Source organism: Delphinapterus leucas, chromosome 20, assembly GCF_059928025.1.
Source record: "Delphinapterus leucas isolate spDelLeu-1000000601 "Yukka" chromosome 20, BTC_Dleu_Yukka2, whole genome shotgun sequence".
Lineage (NCBI taxonomy): Eukaryota > Metazoa > Chordata > Mammalia > Artiodactyla > Monodontidae > Delphinapterus > Delphinapterus leucas.
The window spans coordinates 19,204,404-19,222,436 of record NC_143148.1 but is presented as its reverse complement, the minus strand read 5'-3'; the positions used below and the strand labels follow the sequence as shown (position 1 = coordinate 19,222,436).

Genomic DNA, 18,033 nt, shown 5'->3' with positions numbered 1-18,033 from the left:
GTGAGAAACCTTTGCTGGTACTGGGTTTGGCTCTCCTCTAAAAGAGTATCAGCTGGGTACTCAGTAACCATTTATGCCCCTGCAATGAAAGGATGTCCTCACTCTTCCCAGCCCTCCTGGCTCCCGACAAGCCTGAGCATGTACACCCTATCAAGACAGTATGTGTCCCTCTTAACGGTCTCACACACCAAGGTCTGGGGCAGGGGGTCTTTCCACTGAGAGCCTAGGGGTAAATTTAAAATGACCATGTGGCAATGGGGGTCAGAGAGGCCAGTGTGTGCCAGGAATTCAATAGGACTGAGAACTGGGGAGTCTATCCCAGGACAGGGAGGTCCTTGTGGACTTTTTCCCATGACAGATCCTGAGTTACCTCCTTTGGCTTATAGGTTCACAAGATCCTTCATGGCCTGGCCCTGCCTACTTTGTAGAGCTGCATTGCCCACCACGCTCTAGCCATCTGAGACCACCTGTGTGCCTTTGACTTAAACATGTATTCCTTTTGGAAGTCCCTCCCTGCTGCTTCTCCACCCACCTAAATAATTCCCCCTAATCCTTCAAAAAAAGTCAGGCAGCACAGCCTAAGGGACTAGGGAGTTCTCACCTCTCATGGGGATGGGTGCTCCTGCTCTGACCCTAGAATGCAGAGCTTTCAGCCCAGCAAACACTTTTCATGCTGTATCATAATCATCAATTATCTACTCCATGGCTGCCCCACCTTCATCCGGCCTTGAGCCCCACTCCAGCAGGTGTGTCCATGAGCCCATGGCCTAGCCTCATGCCTGGCAGGCTGGGCAGTTGATAAATGTTTGTGAAATGAATGAATGCGTCATGCTACCTCCAAGTCACTCTTCAGTGGCCACGTCAAGCTCTCCTTGGTCAGTTTTCAAAAATAAGCAGCATTTACAGGAAGGCACCACCTAACTCACTTCTAGAAAATTCCACAAAAGGCATGGTTTTAACCAGCATTCTGGACCCAAAAGGCAGTGCGATACCCGAGATTCAACATCAATGAGGAAGAGGATGAGGGGAAAAGGAGTAAGGATAGGAGGATGAGGGTAGGAACAGCCAGATAGATTCACATAGAAACTGACCTTTGTACTTGTTTCATCCAACTACCTGAGCTTCCCAGGCAGTGAAAGGCAGGGATGCATGCAGACCCCTGGCCCCAAGGGAGAAACACTCTAGCAAGTCCTCATGGGCTCTGGCTGAGAAAGGTTCCCAGGAAGAAAACCCAGTCAGAAGTTCAAGTTTTGCAAGAAACAATGGGGTTGCAACAACTCAGATCCATCCTGAAGTCTTTCAGCAGTGACTTCAGCCAAGTAGCTACAAGAAGGGCCTTCAGAGATACAAAATCTAAGAAAAATAGTCCTGGCATCTAATTACAACAGTGCAGTTTGCTGCTTTTATCTGTAATTGGACTGTATAGTCTTTCATTCTAATTTACTTTACATCTAAACTGTGATAATCAAGACAAGCAGAACAGAATGGTCTCTAACTGGCTATCCTACTGACACCCGTTAATGCCTAATTATAACAACTAAATTAAAGATGCGACTGTAAAGAGGTGGAATATCAGTTTGAAGCATTTAATTCTGTGCAAAGAGGTAGAGATTTTAAATCCTAAGTAAGAAAATCAATATTATGCCTCATTATATTGGTATTGCTAAACAGATTAATGAAATTGAGTATTTTGTTGTGTTGCTTTTCTTTTTTCCAATGTTATCCTGATGCAATGATGGTTTGTAATGAAGGAGTACTGCAGGGGAGGAAGTCTAAATGGAGAACCAATTTATATACCAAAACTGGGAGATAGCTAATCTCATTTATACAGCAAAGGTTTTCTTTTGATATGGTTAGATTTTTAGATAGGCATCATGGGTCTGGACTTTTGCAGTCTCATGGAACAAAAATAAATTCAACCCAAAGCTAAGGGGAGGTGCTTTCTCTCCTCTTCTCATGAGCAGATATGACCATCTTGACAATGCCAGCATTCACAGGCACTGTGGTTTGGGACAAGCCTCCTTGAAGCTCCCTGTGCCGGTGGCCGCCCAGGCTGAAAATGGCCACCCATGAAAATGCAGAATGTGAGGAACAGAGGGAAGCTAGGCAGATGAATGGACAATTTACCAGATCCCCAAGTGCCATCCAGTTGGTTGGAAGCTGGAGGAGAATGGTGAGATGAAGCCACGCTTCAGGTTTGACAACAAAGCTTGAAAGTAGAAGGACCAAGGTTTGCAAAAGGAAGGTGTGCAGTTCCTGGGCTGGGTGGGGCACTGCACACAGGTCCCTGGCTAGGCAGCAGCAGCATGTCCATCCAACCTGCCCCGTAGACTTTTATTTGTTTGCTTACTCTTTCTTCCTTTCTTCCTTCCTTCCTTCCTTCTTTCCGATTCTTTCTTTGTTTCTTTCTTTTTTCTTTTTCTTTCTTTCTCCCTTCCTTCCTTTTTTCCTTCCTTCCTTCTTTTGCTTTCTTTCTTTTTTCTTTTTCTTTCCTCCCTCCTTTCTTCTTTCCTTCCTTCTTTCCCTTCCCCTCTTTCTTTCTTTCTTTCTGTCTTTCTTATTACAATTGCCCATCCTAATTTCTAAGTTTTTTAATGCAAAGTCAATATAGGACTCAGAAACCTAAAAATTGCCAAATGCTGACTGTGTGAGTCACCATGTGAGTCATCCATCTTAGTGCCCATGCCGCAGAGATGCACAAAGGCAGATCTTTGAAGAATCCAACGATCCTGAAAGAGAGGGACTAACCACTTTGAGGAATCTCCAGAAATCTTGCGGATTTGGATTTCCTGACCAGTGAGTTACTGTGAGTGAACAACTTGAGGGTTATGGTTTCCAGACCTCTTTGGGGGCCAGGGACAGTATAACAATGAAGCAGGCCAAGGTCCTGTGCCCTGGAGCTTGCATTTACAGATGGCTGGGTCATGCAGGGCTACCAGGCCCAACAAGCAGTGGGAACCCGGAGCTGGGGCCCAACCTGGAAGGAAAACCCAGCTTCAGTGAATATACCCAGAACTTCTAGACTGGAAAATCAAAAAAGAAAACATGTTCATTTCCACTTACATTTAAATGTAATTTTTCAAAAAGAAAATTTCATTTTGAATTTTGCATGTATCATCATCTTTTCAGATTCTGGAGATTTTCAGATTCACCCATCTTGTAAGCTCATGCATGACATGAAGGCAAGGATGATGGTGCCCTAATGGCAGTGATCATCACAGGCCCAGGAGAGGTCACCAGCCCCCTCAGAAAGGCACAGCATAGCTCCTGATCCTGCAGGACCAGACATGTCTCTAATTGTCCCAGTGCTACAGGCACTTGGAAAGCAAGCTCTGTAACCTCCAACCAGGTCCGCCTCTCAGCTGCACAAACAAAGCCAAATAAAAACTGCTGGCAGCCTCTGGTCCCACTGCAACAGATGTGTTGTCTCTGCACCATCTTGTCTGTTCTTAAGGGTTTTTTTGTTTTTTTTTTACTTCATACTGTCCCTTCTGTCTTGTTTACACGGCTGCAGGAACACCTGTGGAAGAACGGGTCCCTGCAGAAATCCTTGACTTCCATTTAGATGGTTTGAGACTAAGCCAGCCAGCTCAGCAAGCCCATCTGCAAATGATTTTGGGTTCTTCTGCACACATTTACTCTCGATCTAGAGAAACTTGAAGAATCACCCACAGAATAATCCCAGTCCCATAGCATCACCACACCTTATGTGCCCGTGATCGTTACCATGTGCAGACCTTCATCCACACGTGTGCTGAGGACCTGCTGTGTGCCACTTGGCCTTGAGGTCTGTGGGCTGACTCTTGGTTCAACCCAACTCCGCATCGCACAGGCTGCTTCCATTATCTGGCCTGTGTCCACGTAGCCATGGCTTTGAGAGCAGAGGCCCTGACAGCCAGTGAAGACTGTAAGGCCTCCGACTACTCCCATATTGTTTCTTCTGGTTTCAGATGAAATGGCTCATTACCTGGTGGGGAAAACTGACATGGAAACCACCAGAATGAATGCTATCCCTTATGACAGAGAGAAGAGGCATGCTTCTAAGCAGACCTCAGTCTAGGGGGGTGTTCCCTGCTCTCAGCCTGACTCTGGGCACCTTAGAATCCCATAGCCCCATACATACCTTTAAAGACCATTTGCCTAGTACTTTATTTCATTAGCAAGGATGATGGAAGAGCAGTGTCATGACTTGCGACTTTGTGTGAGAACTGCCTCTTTTTCTTAACCTTATGTGTTTAGGCCACGGCTCTTGCTGTATAACAAGCCACAGCACCAAAACTTAGTGGCTTAAAAACAACCATGTTTCATGTAGCTTTTGCTTCTATGGGTTGGCTGGGTGGTTCTTCCAGTTCAGGCTGGCTCAGCTAACCACTGCTTGGCTCACTCGTGCACCTGTGGTCAGCTGGTGAGTTGGCTGGTAGCTGGAAGTTCTAAGGTGTCCTTGGTCAGACTTCTGGCAGCTGGCAGGCTGTTGGCCAGGGTGACAAGGGTGACTGGGCCACATGGCTCTCATCTTACAGCAGCCCAGCCCTGGCTTCCTCACATGGTGATCACAGCAAGAGAGTGAGGCCGAATGTATGTTTCAAGTCTCTGCCTGTAGTGTGTTTTCCACTGTCCTGTTGGCTAAACCCAAGTCCCATGGCCAAGACTAGAGGACACCACCTAAGAGCTTAGATGCCAGGACAGGAGGAATTTGTGGTCATTTTTGCATCCATCAGATTTGCCTTGTTTTGTTTTGTTTTTCATTTTCTAGTCTCTTTAATTGAATGATTCAATCATTTATTTCTAACACTTAATGTTTATAAATGATGTACTGGTTCAGCTTTGATTCCCTCTTTAGTACACGATATTTAGAAAGACCTTTTTAAATTGCAATTAGAGTGAATTTTTTTGTTTGCTCATTTATCTGGTGAGTATAGTTATGAATTAGTGTGCTTTCTTGGTGTAAAATTTGTCAATATACTTAAAATTATAAAAATGCTCACTCTATTTTAAAATTGAAATTTTACTGAGATTGTTATAGATTTGCATTCAGTTGAAAGGAATGATACAGAGAGATCCCATGTACCTCTTCCTAGTTTTCACCAGTGGTAACATCTTGCAAAACTATAGTATAATATCACAACCAAGACCATGACATTGATACAGTCCACATATCATTCAGATGTCCCCAATTTTACTTGTACTCATTTGTGTATTATTATATATTCAGTTCTATACAATTTAATCACGTGTCGAGGTTCGCATATCTACCACCACAGTCAAGATACAGGACCTTCCACCATCACAAGAATTTCTCATACTGCCCTTTTAAAATCATACTCTCCTGCTTCCCATTCTCCATCTCTTGTCCCTAACTCCTGTGTTTATAACATGTTGTCATTTGAAGAACAATATATAAAATATGTAGTATGTAACATATGGAGATTGGATTTTTTCTTCGCTCAGATGATTTCCTGAATATCCATCCAAATGACTGCATGTATCAATAGCTTTCTTATTTTCATTGCTGAGTAATATTTCTTGTATATACGTACCACAATTAAACCCTCCACCTGCTGAAGACATCTGAGCTGTTCTAGTTTGGGACTATTATGAATAAAGCCACTACAAGCATTCACATTCACAATTTCTCTGGGATGAATACCCAAGAGTGCAATTTGGGGTTCCTAGGGCAATTTCATGTTTAGTTTTATAAGAAACTGCCGAACTGTGTTCAAGAATGGCTATACCGTCTTACATTCCCATCAACAAAATAATAGTGGTCCAGTTTCTCTACATCCTTGCTAGCATTTGGTAATGTCACTATTTTTTATTGTCACCATTCTGATCTGTATACAGTGATATCTCATTATGGTTTTAATTTGCATTTCCCTGCTGGCTCTTAATGTTAAACATCATTTCATGTGCTTATCTGCCATCTGCATAACGTCTTCATTGAAAAGTCTGTGTCTTTTGCATATGTTCTAATTTGAGTGTTTGTTTTGCTTAACTATTGAGTTTTACATGTTCTTTATATACTCGAGATACTACTCCTTTGTTGGCTACGTGGTTTGCAAATATTTACACCCAGTTTGTTACTTTTCTTTCTTTCTTCTTCACCTGGACTTTCACAGAGGAAAAGTTTTTAAATTAGATGAGGTCCAATTTATCAAATTTTTCTTTTATAAATTGTGCTTTTGGTGTCAAATCTAAAGACTCTTTGCTTAGTCCTAGATGCCAAAGCATTTTTGTTTTCTATTTTTCCTAAAGGTTTTATGTTTTAAGTCCATAATCAATTTTGAGCTAATTTTTGTATAAGCTGTGAAGTTTAGTTTGAGTTTCATTTTCTTGCCTATAGATGGCCCCTCATTCTAGCACCATTTGTTGAAAAGGCTATCCTTCCTTCATTGAACTGCTTTTAATCATTTGTAAAAAGAATATGGAACACTTCATGACTTTGTTTATCATCCTTAAGTAGTGGCCATATTAATCTTCTCTGTATCATTCCAAAATTTTATTATATGCACTATCAGAGTGCATGCTGCTCATGTGTTTTGACTCATCATTTTCACTTATGGAAATTCATTTCTGAAAATGAAGTAATATGCCCAAGGCTATTTAGTACAGCATTATTTATAACAGCAAATAAAAGGAGGGAACATGTCCAAAAATGGTAGACAGGTAAAGTGTGTTAGTCATCCATTGCTGTATAACAAATTGTCCCAAAACTTAGCAACTTAAAACAACAGCTTATATCACAATGTCTCTGATATCTGCCCATGGCTTATTTGGATCATCTAAATGAGAAAGACTGCTCTCAGATGGCAGCTGAGGCTGAGGTCTTTCTCTGAAGTTTCAACTGGGAAAGGATCCATGCCCAAGGTCACTCATGTAGTTGTTGGCAGGATTCAGTTCCTTGCAGGTTTTTGGACAAAGGGCCTCAGTTCCTCTTTGGTTTTTGGTCAGAGCCTACCCTCAGTTTATTGCCTTGTGGGCTTCTCCATATTGCAACTTGCTTCATTATAATGAACAAGCAGAACAAATGCAAGAAAGTGCTAGGAGTCTTTTGTCACCTAATCACAGAAGTGACTTCTCATTGATTTTGCTGTATTCTATTCATTAGAAGCAAATTGCTAGATCCAGCCCACACTCAAGGTGAAGGGATTACATGAGAATGGGAATACAAGTAGGCAAATATTTGGGGATCTACATCAGAAGCTATCTACCACAATAAGTAAATTACTACATGTTTTTACAATTCAATATTATGCATCCATTGAATTTACCCCAGTAATTACATGGGGTATGGTATTGCTGTCATGGGTAATGAAAAGAGCCTCAGTGACTTGTGATTCAACATCAAGTATTCTAAAATATGTTGAACTGAAGCACCAGGGGAAGATGAGAAAAATATTAGACAGAAAAAAATATTTGATAATGGCTGAGAATTTTTCAAATTAACTAATAAAAAATAAACCTCAGATACAAAATCTCAATGATCTTCCAGTAGGATAAAATAAAAGAAAGTCACACCAATGAATATTATATTGTAATTTCTAGAAATCCATGGTAAAAAGAGAAACCTTTAAAGAAACCACAGAGAAAAAGATTCTGAGAAATATAAGAATGACAGTTTACCTCTTATCAGAAATATTGAAAGTCAGAAGACAATGGAATAATATCTTTAAAAACTAGGGAAAAAATTGTCAACCTAAAATTGTATATCCAGTGAAAATACTAATCAAAATTGAAAATAAAATAAAAATATTTCAAGATAAAAAAACTAAGAAAATCATCACCAGCTGACCTGTTACACAAGAAGGAAGGAATTTCTTCAGGCTAACAGGAACTGATACAAGATGGAAACCTAAGCCTACATGAATGAAGAGCCCTAGACATGGCAAATACATGGACTAAATATTAAATACATTTTCCTTGTTTATTAATTTCCTAAACAACATTTGACTGTTGGAAGAAAGGAAATAACATTGTATTGTGGTGTTTCAATATATGTAGAAGTAAAATGTATGTCAACAACAGCAGGAAGAATGAGAGGGTAACTACTAAAACCAACAAAGAAGTTCAGACATAAATAAAGGATAAAGAATGAAATACTAAAATTTTTCAATTAGTCTTAGAGTAGAAAAAAAGGAACAATAAGAAAATAGAGAACAAATATGATGGTAAACTTAAACCCAACAATATTACTAATAACATTAAATGCTATTAATATTAGACTAAAAAATGAACACCAAATTATATACTGTCTACAAGAAACAGTCTAAATATAAAGACACAGATAATATATATGTAAAAGGATGATAAAATGATATATAAACAACAAGAATGAGAAAGGCGATGCAGCTATATTATAATCACACAAAGAAGATTTCAAGATAAAAATATTTCGAAAGAGAAACATTTCCTACTGACAAAGGGTTAATTCATCAAGAAGACATACTGAGTGGATGTGCATATAACAACAGATCTTCAAAATACATGAAGCAAAAATAGACAAACTAGTGGGAGAAACAGACAAATTTAGAATTATAACTGTAGACTTTAATTCTCTCTCCAGTAGTTGATAGAAGAAGTAGACTAAATAAATAAATAAGAAGAAGTGATATTTGAATATTACCAACCAATTTAACCTAACAGAGCTGCATAAAACACTGCATTCAAAATCAAAATTCATATTTATTTCACGTGAGTATAGAAAATTCGCCAAAATAGACCATATGTTGAGAGATTAAAGAAGAATCAATAAATGTTATACCTTGAAATACAGAGTAATTTTATGACTATAATAGAATTATTAGAATTAAATTAAAAGTTAGAAAATATGAAATACATCTTTTTTAAAAATCCACAGTATTTGGAAATTAAACAAAATCTTCTAAATATGTCATGGATCAAAGAAAAAATCACAATGTAAACTGTAAAATATTTTAAAAGGAATAATAATGAAAACACAATGTTTTAAAATTTATAGTATACAACTAAAGCACCATTTGAGGTAATGTTATAGAATTAATTGCTTATATTAGAAAAATGAAATGGTTTAAAATCAATAGACCTAATTTCCAACTGAAAAGTCTAGAAAAAGAATAAATTAAATCAAAAGTAAACAGAAGTAAAGAACTAAAGATATCAAAGGAAACCAGTAAAGTAGATCATTTCTTTGAAATAATAAATAAAACTGCTAAACTTCTAGAAAGACTGATCAAGGGAAAAACAGAAACACAAATTACCAATATCATAAATAAGAGACATTATTATGGCACCTACAGACATTAAAAGGATAATACAAGAATATTATGTCAAAAATTCAAAAATTTGGATGAAATGGAAAAATATTTGAAACATGCAGCTATTCAAGCACATCCAAGAAATGTAAAAATATGAATAGTCCTATATCTGTTAAAGAAATTACTTTCACCAATAAAAATCCCCCACAAAGAAAGCTCCATAATAAGATGGTTTACTGGTAAGCTCTCTCAAATATTTATAGAATAAATAATATCAAACTTTCACAAATTCTTTCAAAAAGTAGAGGAGAAGGGAACATTTTCCATACTATTTTATAAAGCCAGCATAATCCTCATACCAAAATCAGAGGATATTATAATAAAAGAACAGAACACACCAATATCCCTCATCAACATAAATGATAAAATCCTTTACAAAGTATTATAAAATTTAATCCAACAATATATTACAAACATAATACATCTCAAAAAAGTAATATTATTCCCCCAAATGTAGGACTGGTTTTACATTTGAAAATCAATTGCAATTTACCACATTAAAAAATAAGCAGAAATATTGTATAATCATCTAATAGATCCAGAGCAAAAACCTTTGATAAAATTCAACACCACCTCTTTTCAGCAAAGTAGAAATAGTAGGAAAATTCCTCAATCTGTTAATGGGGTTCTGCTGAAAACTTACAGCTAAAAACACACCTAGTGGTGAACAACTCATACATTTCCAACTAAGATTAGGAATAAACCAAGGATGTCTGCTTTCATTTTACTAGAAACCCCAGACAATTCAATAAGGCAAAGGAAAAAGGAAAAGGCATAACAAATGGGAAAGAGGTAATAAAGCTATGCATATTCACAGATAACATTGTAATATACAGAGAAAATCCTAAGAAAATTACCCCCTAAAATATTAATTGAAATAATAAGTGAATTTAGCAATATCACAATATATATACAAGGTGAATATACAAAATACAATTGCATTTTTACATATTAGCAATAAAAATATTAGCTTATACAATTTTAAAATAGCACTAAAAAGACATAATACTTAAGAGATAAATTTATCAAAAGTTGTACAAGAAATTTGCCCTAAAACCTACATATAACTACTGAGAGAAAATTTTTTTAATCTAAATAAGCAACGAACTAATCTACTTTTTAGATTGAAATTCTCAATACCTCCAAGATGTCAATTCCTCCCATTTTGATCTTTTCATTCAATTCCATGCCAAAAAAAATTCAAGAATCCAAACTGTAAAGCTGATTCTAAAAATTATATAAAAATCGGTCTAGTACAGCAAAAGCAATTTTGAGAAAGAAAAACAAAATTTATTAATGCTTGTTACAAAGAAATAGTAACACTGTGGATTTTGTATAAGGAAAAACAAAAAGATCAATAAAACAGAATAATAAGTCTAGAAATAGATCCACATCTAAGAGTCAACAGATGTTTGACAAAGGCACCGAAGTAATTCAATAGGAATATAACAGTCTTTTCAACAAAAAGTTCTGAAACATCTCAATATCTGTATGAAAAAAAAAGATGATCTTTAAGACCTACATCACACCACTGACAATAATTAATTTAGTGTAAACTGTAGTCTAAACCTAAAACTAAAACTATAAAGCTCCTATTAGAAAAGTTAAGAGAATACCTTCATGATCTCAGAGCTGGTAAAGATTTCTTAGTGAGAACCCAGAAGCATCAATTATAAAAGAAACATAAATAAATTTAGCTCCATCAAAAGTAAAAACTGCTCATCAATAGATCTTGATAAATAAAAGAATACACAAGGCAAAGACAAGGAGAAATATGGCAAATGACTTGCATTTAGAATATACAAAGAAATCCTACAATGCAATAATAAGAAAACACTCCATTACTACTGGGCAAAAGACTTGAACATACACTTCACAAAGATACGTGAATGGCCAGTATGCACATACCAAAGGGCTCAACATTATCATTAGGGACATGCATACTAAAACATTAATGAGATACCACTTCAAACTTTAAAATGATGAATTAAAAAAGAATGACCACAGCAACTGTTGTTGAGGACATGGAGCACCTGGAACTCTTATACACTGATGATGGTAGAGTGAAGTGGTAAAGCTACTTCGGAAACTACTCTGGCAATTTCTTATGAAATTACATACATACCTACACCATGACCCAAAATTCCACTCCTTGGTATTTATCTAAGAGAAATTTAAATGTATATTCACAAAAAGACTTGCACAAGAATGTTAGTAGAAGAAAGGAAGAAAGAGAGGAAGGGAGAAAGGGAGGGAGGAAGGAAGGAAGGAAGGAAGGAAGGGAGAGAGGGTGGGAGGGAGGAAGGGAGGGAGGAAGGAAGGAAGGACAGAAGGGAGAGAGGAAGGAAGGAAAGACAGAAGGGAGGGAGGGAGGAATGGAGGGAGGGAGGGAAGATGGGAGGAGAGAAGGGAGGGAAGGAGGGAGGATGTGAGGGAGAGAGGAAGGGAGGGAGGGAAGGAGGAAAAAGGAAGGGATGAAGGAAGGAAATAAGGGAGGGAGGGAGGAAGTGAGGGAGGGAGGAAGTGAGGGAGGGAGGAATGGAAGGAGAGAGGGAGGCAGGAAGGAAGGGAGGAAGAGCAGAAAGAAGGGAGGGTGGGAGGGAGGGAGGAGGAAACGAAGAAAGACCCAAATATCCTCCATCAATAGAATAGACCAATAAATAGTGGTGTTTTCATACAGTGATGTACTCCTCGGCAATGCAAGAATAAAATATTAACACATGCAACAATGGAAGAATCTCAAAACTTTTTTCTGAGCAAAAGAATGCACACTGCGGGCTTCCCTGGTGGCACAGTGGTTGAGGGTCCGTCTGCCGATGCAGGGGACACGGGTTCGTGCCCCGGTCCTGGAAGATCCCACATGTCGCGGAGCGGCTGGACCCGTGAGCCATGACCGCTGAGCCTGCGCGTCCGGAGCCTGTGCTCTGCAACGGGAGAGGCCACAACAGTGAGAGGTCCGCGTATCACAAGAAAAAAGAATGCACACTGCATGATTCCACTTATATGAAACTGATAAAACTAATTGATGGTGTTAGAAATCAGAACTGTGGTTGCCTCTGAAGAGAGGCAGTCAACATTTACTGGGCAGGGTCATGAAGCAACTCTGGAGTGTGTTAAATGCCCTATATTGTCATATGGATATGCACATTTCTTCAAAACTGATCAAACTTCACATTAAGATCTATGCATTTCACTGTACGTTAATGCTACTTCAGTAAAAGTTTTAAAATCTTAACTGATAATCCTCTCTTTTTGGCAAACTCTTGCTCATTAGTTGTAGTCCTCAAAACGAATCCCCCCCCAAGACCCCACAATCTCATTTTGCATCTGCTAACCTGCCAAAAGAATGAAATGGCAAACTCCAATCTAATATAGTTCCACGTGCATTTTTTTCTCCATCCATATTCCCCTGCACCTGCAACACTGCACATGTAAAAAGAATAGGTAAGAAAACGAGATGGAATCTCATCCAAACTTATTACTGAAGATAGTTCCCAGGTGAATGGCAGTACCACATTTCTTTCACAGGCAGCAGATACAACAGTTTAAATACCTGTTTCTGAATAGTTTAAAGACTTCTCTGGCTTGAGGGTTTATTAAGTTTTCATTAAATTTTGATTTTGTCCTGTTTGTAAGTGCTAGCTGGTTCATACACTTGAAATAGCAAGTGCTAAAACTGTTCAATATATTTGGTCATCAAAAGTCCCTCCCATCTTTCCCCCAAGCTTAGTCAAAATCCTCTGTGGAGTCTCAAACTCCATGGCCTCTGGGCAGAGAAATCTCTAAGCAGAGAGTTATAAATGTCTCAGGAAACTCACTACCTGGGGACTTCCCTGGTGCCGCAGTGGTTAAGAATCTGCCTACCAATGCAGGGAACACGGGCTCGAGCCCTCGTCTGGGAAGATCCCTCATGTCCCAGACCAACTAACCCCGTGTGCCACAACTACTGAGCCCGCATGACACAGCTACTGAAACCCGCTTGCCTAGAGCCCGTGCTCCGCAACAAGAGAAGCCACCGCAATGAGACGACCGCGCACCGCAACGAAGAGTAGCCCCCACTTGCAGCAACTAGAGAAAGCCCTCGGCAGCAACGAAGACCCAATGCAGGCAAAAATAAATAAATTTATTTAAAAAAAAAAGAAACTCACTACCTTAGGTCTGAGGTTTCACAGTTTCCTACACCCCATCCATATTCCTGACTGTGACAACAGATGAAAAATTCTTGAAATGAAAGAGAGCTGGAAAGTCATATTTGGGCTTGGGTCAGTAACATCAAGTTTCTCTTTGAAACAAGTCCTCCGATCATGCTAATCAATAATTTTAAAAAGCTGCAGAAGTCAATTTCTAAATTGTTAAGCAAGAAAAGTAAAATGCAACCAATGATGTTCTGCTTGTTTTGGAATTTCAGTGAAATTGTCATCCTTATTCTAAAAGACAAACACGTAGGTAGCACACATCAACCTATCTTCTTAGACCCAGAAGTTGCACTATCCTCAAACTCTAGAATGAGTTGAATGCAAATTATTAATTTCATGGTAAAGCCAATATAAAGAGATAGTGATAAGAAAAAATGATTATGTTCTCTCAGGTAAGTCCTTTGTGTGTTTACAGCCATTATTTGTCTCCTGGTGATCTGTTAGCCTTCATCAATCCTTGCTACTTTGAAATGAATTAAGGTCCAACACCTAGGAGTTTGCTGAAGGAGAGAATTCCAGAGACTGACAAACATACTCCTAACTGCCTCCTTCTCAAACTCATCCTAAACCCAGCTGTTTATCTGATTGGGTTGTGGAGACTAGGTCCCTTTATACATGTGATGCCATGGTGTCACAGGATCCAGGAGATCGTTACCTATCCCAACTCAATCACTGTGTAAACATGAATAAGTCGTTCACTCTCATTCTCCCTCATTTTCCTTATCGGACAATATTTGGTTGGTGAGTCTAGAATTATAGAGTCACTTTGTGTAAAGAGTCATAAAAATATAGACCAACCAAGAGGATCCATCTCAGTGTTCCCCCACCTAGCTCTCAAACTTACCTGCAACTGTTTCTATTTTCTTTCCTTCCTCCCTGTTAGAGTGAGCAGCTTTCCTCATACCTAAGACCAACTGCTTCAGCTGTGCTTGGGATCCCAGTCTCTGTCTTTTAAGAAATGGCTACACATTTGAATCACCTGGTGAGCTTTTATTTTTTAAAAATACGTCCCAGCCTCACTCCAGAAGGGAGATTTGGGGGATAAAGATAGTGGCTGAGACATCAGCACTTTTTCAAAGTTGTCCAGGCAATTTAAATGCATGACCAGAGTTGAGAAATTATGATCTAGAAAAGATTGTGTGATTCATTATTGCTCTGTGAGTGCTGATTCCTTCCTATTAAGAATTTAGACGAATGTCTCCAACTATGAAAACCCCTCCCTCAACTCCCCCCCATCCCCAGCTATCTCCCAACTCTCTCCTCATGATATATTACCATTTTTACTTGTTGAACTTGATTTGCTTTAAAAAAAAAATAAAGTTAAGAACCTTTGCATCTATGTTCATGAGGAGTATTGGACTGCAACTTTCTTATACTGTCTTTGATTCTTAGTGTCAGGGTTATTCTGGTCTAGGAGATGGAGAATAGTCTCTTTTCTTCCATTTTCTGCAGGAGTTTGTGAAGAACTGGTATTATTTCTTCCTTAAATGTTTGGCAGAACTCACAGGTGAAACTTCATGGCTGGGAGTTTTCTTGGTGGGAACATTAACTAAAAATTGATTTGCTCTAATAGATATAAGGCTATTCAAGTTATCTAATTCTTCTTGAGAAATCTTTAGTGGCTTGTGTCTTTTATGAAATTTTTTTATTTCATTTAAGTTGGCTAATTTAGTTTCATAAAGTTATGAAAGTTTATAATATTGTCCTACTATCTTCTTGATATCTGTAGAAATTGTACTCTCAATCCCGATGTTGGAAATTATTGCCTTTGCTCTTTTTGTCCAGATCAGAATAGCTAGAGATTTGCTGATTGTATTAAATTTCTCAAGGAACCTTGTTTTGGTTTCATTTTTTTGTATTTTTTTCTGTTTTCTAGCTCATTGATTTCTACTCTGATCTATATTATTTCATTTCTTCTTAGTTACATTTCCTCTTCTTTTTCTAGTTTCTTAATTTGGAATCTGAGGTCATTGATTTGAGACCTTTCTTCTTTTATAACATAGATGTGTGGTGCTATGAATTTCCCTCTAAATGCTGCTTTAATCGGCATCTCATAAACATTAATACACTGTGTTTTCATCATTCAGTTCAACATACTTTCAAATTTCCATTTTTATTTAAGTTTTGACAAACAGGTTAGAGTGTGTTGTTTGTTATTTTCCAAATATTTGGGGATTTTCACATATTTGTCTGTTATTGATTTTTAATTTACTTCCACTGTGGTTAAAGAACATATATTCTATATGATCTGAATCCTTTCACATTTACTGAGTTCATTTTTATGGTCCAGAATATGTTCTATCTTGGTAATGTCACATGTACTGTTCTTGGGTGCAATGTTCTATAAATGTCAATCTGGTAAAGTTGGTGGACAGTGTTGTTCAAATCTTCTATGTCTTTGATGATTTTCACTCAACTTATTTTATCAATTAATGAGAGAGGGACTTCCCTGGCAGTCCAGTGGTTAGGACTTCACCTTCCAATGTAGGGGATGTGGGTTCAATCCCTGGTCAGGGAGCTAAGATCCCACATGCCTTGTGGCGAAAAACCAAAACATAAAACAGAAGCAAAATTGTAACAAATTCAATAAACACTTTAAAAATGGTCCACATTTTAAAAAAAACTTTCAAAAAAATTAATGATTGAAGGATGTTGAAATCTCTGATTATAAGTGTATATTTGTCTGTTTTGCCATGAAGTTCCTCTTGCCTACACTGTGGCCTGGAACCTCTTTCCAGGCAGTGAGCTGGGGCAAGCATAGGGTTCATTTTTTCTCTTAGGAATATTTGTCTTTTATTGCCTAATATTCAATGCCATTTTTTGATGTAGATTTTGTCCTTTTATTCTGGCAGGAACATAAGTCCAGACCCTGTTACCCCATCTTGGCTGGAACCTGAATTCTAGGTAGTAATTTTTAATAGCTACTTCTTTCTCACCTCCATAAAACTCCATGAATTCAACTCCAAATTATCTCTTGGTTGTATTCATTTCTCCTCATTTTCATTGTCTTCACTTTAGTTCAAACCATCAACTTTTCCTCCTTATTTGCTATAGCCAGTGATGTCCAATGGGTTTTCCTCCATCCACTTTGTCTGAACCCCTTCCCAGTCTATTCATCCCAGAGCACCAAGGAAACCTTTATGAAAGCACAGCCACATCATACCACTGCTTCCACCCCTAAGATCTTGTAATGCTTCTGTTTACTCAAAGACACTATAAAAAAGTGAGGAGATAAGCCATAGACTGGGAGAAGATATTTGCAACATATCTAGTCAACAAATTATTATATCTGGAATATATAATTATTTTAAAAAATAAAGAAGAAGAAATCAAAAATGTAAAGCAGCCATTCATAAAAGTGATCCATAAAAATATGAAAAGATACTCTACCTCTTGTTAATCAGGGAAATGCAATTTAAAACTATAATGATTCATCAATTTCTTCCCCATAAATAGGAAAGTTTTGAGAAGTCTGACAATATCAAGTGTTGGCAGGATATAGAGCAATAATAGGAATCACAATATGCCTATGAATTAAAATGACCACTCTGGAAAAAAATGATATTTGAAAACTTACATATCCCACGACCCCAAATTTCTACTCCTAGGTTTTTAGCTGAGAAAAACTTTTATATACATTTATAAGAAAAAGAATATACATATATATGCATATATACCTGAATCACTTTGCTGTACACCTGAAACAAACACAACACTGTAAATCAACTATATGTCAATAAGGAAATATAAATATAAGAATGTTCATAGAACTATTGCTTATAGTTGCAAAAAAATGTTTGTAGTTTCATCAAAGGAGAATGACTATTCATGTAATGGAATACTATGAGGCAGCAAAAATGAATGAATTATGGGGAGGGTGGGGGAGGGAAGGATTAGGAGTTAGGGGTTAGCAGATGCAAACTATTATACATAGGATGGATAAACAACAAGGTCCTACTGTAGAGAACAGGGAACTATATTCAATATCCTGTGATAAACCATAATGGAAAAGAACATGAAAAGAATGTATATATATAACTGAATCACTTTATACCTGTATACCTGAAACTAACACAACACTGTAAATCAACTATACTTCAGTAAATTTTTTAAAAAATGAAAAATAAAAGAAAATGAATGAATTACAGAAACTGATACCATTATAGATGAATCTAACAAACACTATGTAGAGCAGAAGCAAGGTATAAAAAATTTCAGATAGTGTAATATCAATTTTATGAAGCCTAAAAGTAAGCATACCACGGTATTTACTTAGAGACACATACATATTATCATAGTGGGTAGTGTGAGATGAGAGCTTAAGTGCAGATAGGTTATTGGGAGCTGATCCTAGCAAACACCATAGGAGAGAAGGGAAGTGAGAAGGCAGGGAAGGTAGCCAATAAGGGTGCACTATTAAGCCAGCTACCATCAAGGTAACTGGAGCTGAATCCTGCAGAGAAACTCAGTGCCCCAGGATATCTCCCCAGAAGGATGAGGGACCTGGATGGAGTATTTATATACCAATTCCTGCCCCTTTGTTTGAG

The 18,033-nt window shown here is 37.7% G+C and overlaps 1 non-coding gene across 1 annotated transcript; it reads right to left on the bottom strand.

Moving 5' to 3' along the window:
- Nucleotides 1-6,415: 6,415 nt before the first annotated feature.
- On the bottom strand, nt 6,416-6,520 carry LOC115802605 (U6 spliceosomal RNA). The gene has a single exon (XR_004023107.1). It is a non-coding gene; the product is annotated as a U6 spliceosomal RNA (small nuclear RNA).
- Between the last annotated feature and the right edge of the window lie 11,513 nt (nt 6,521-18,033).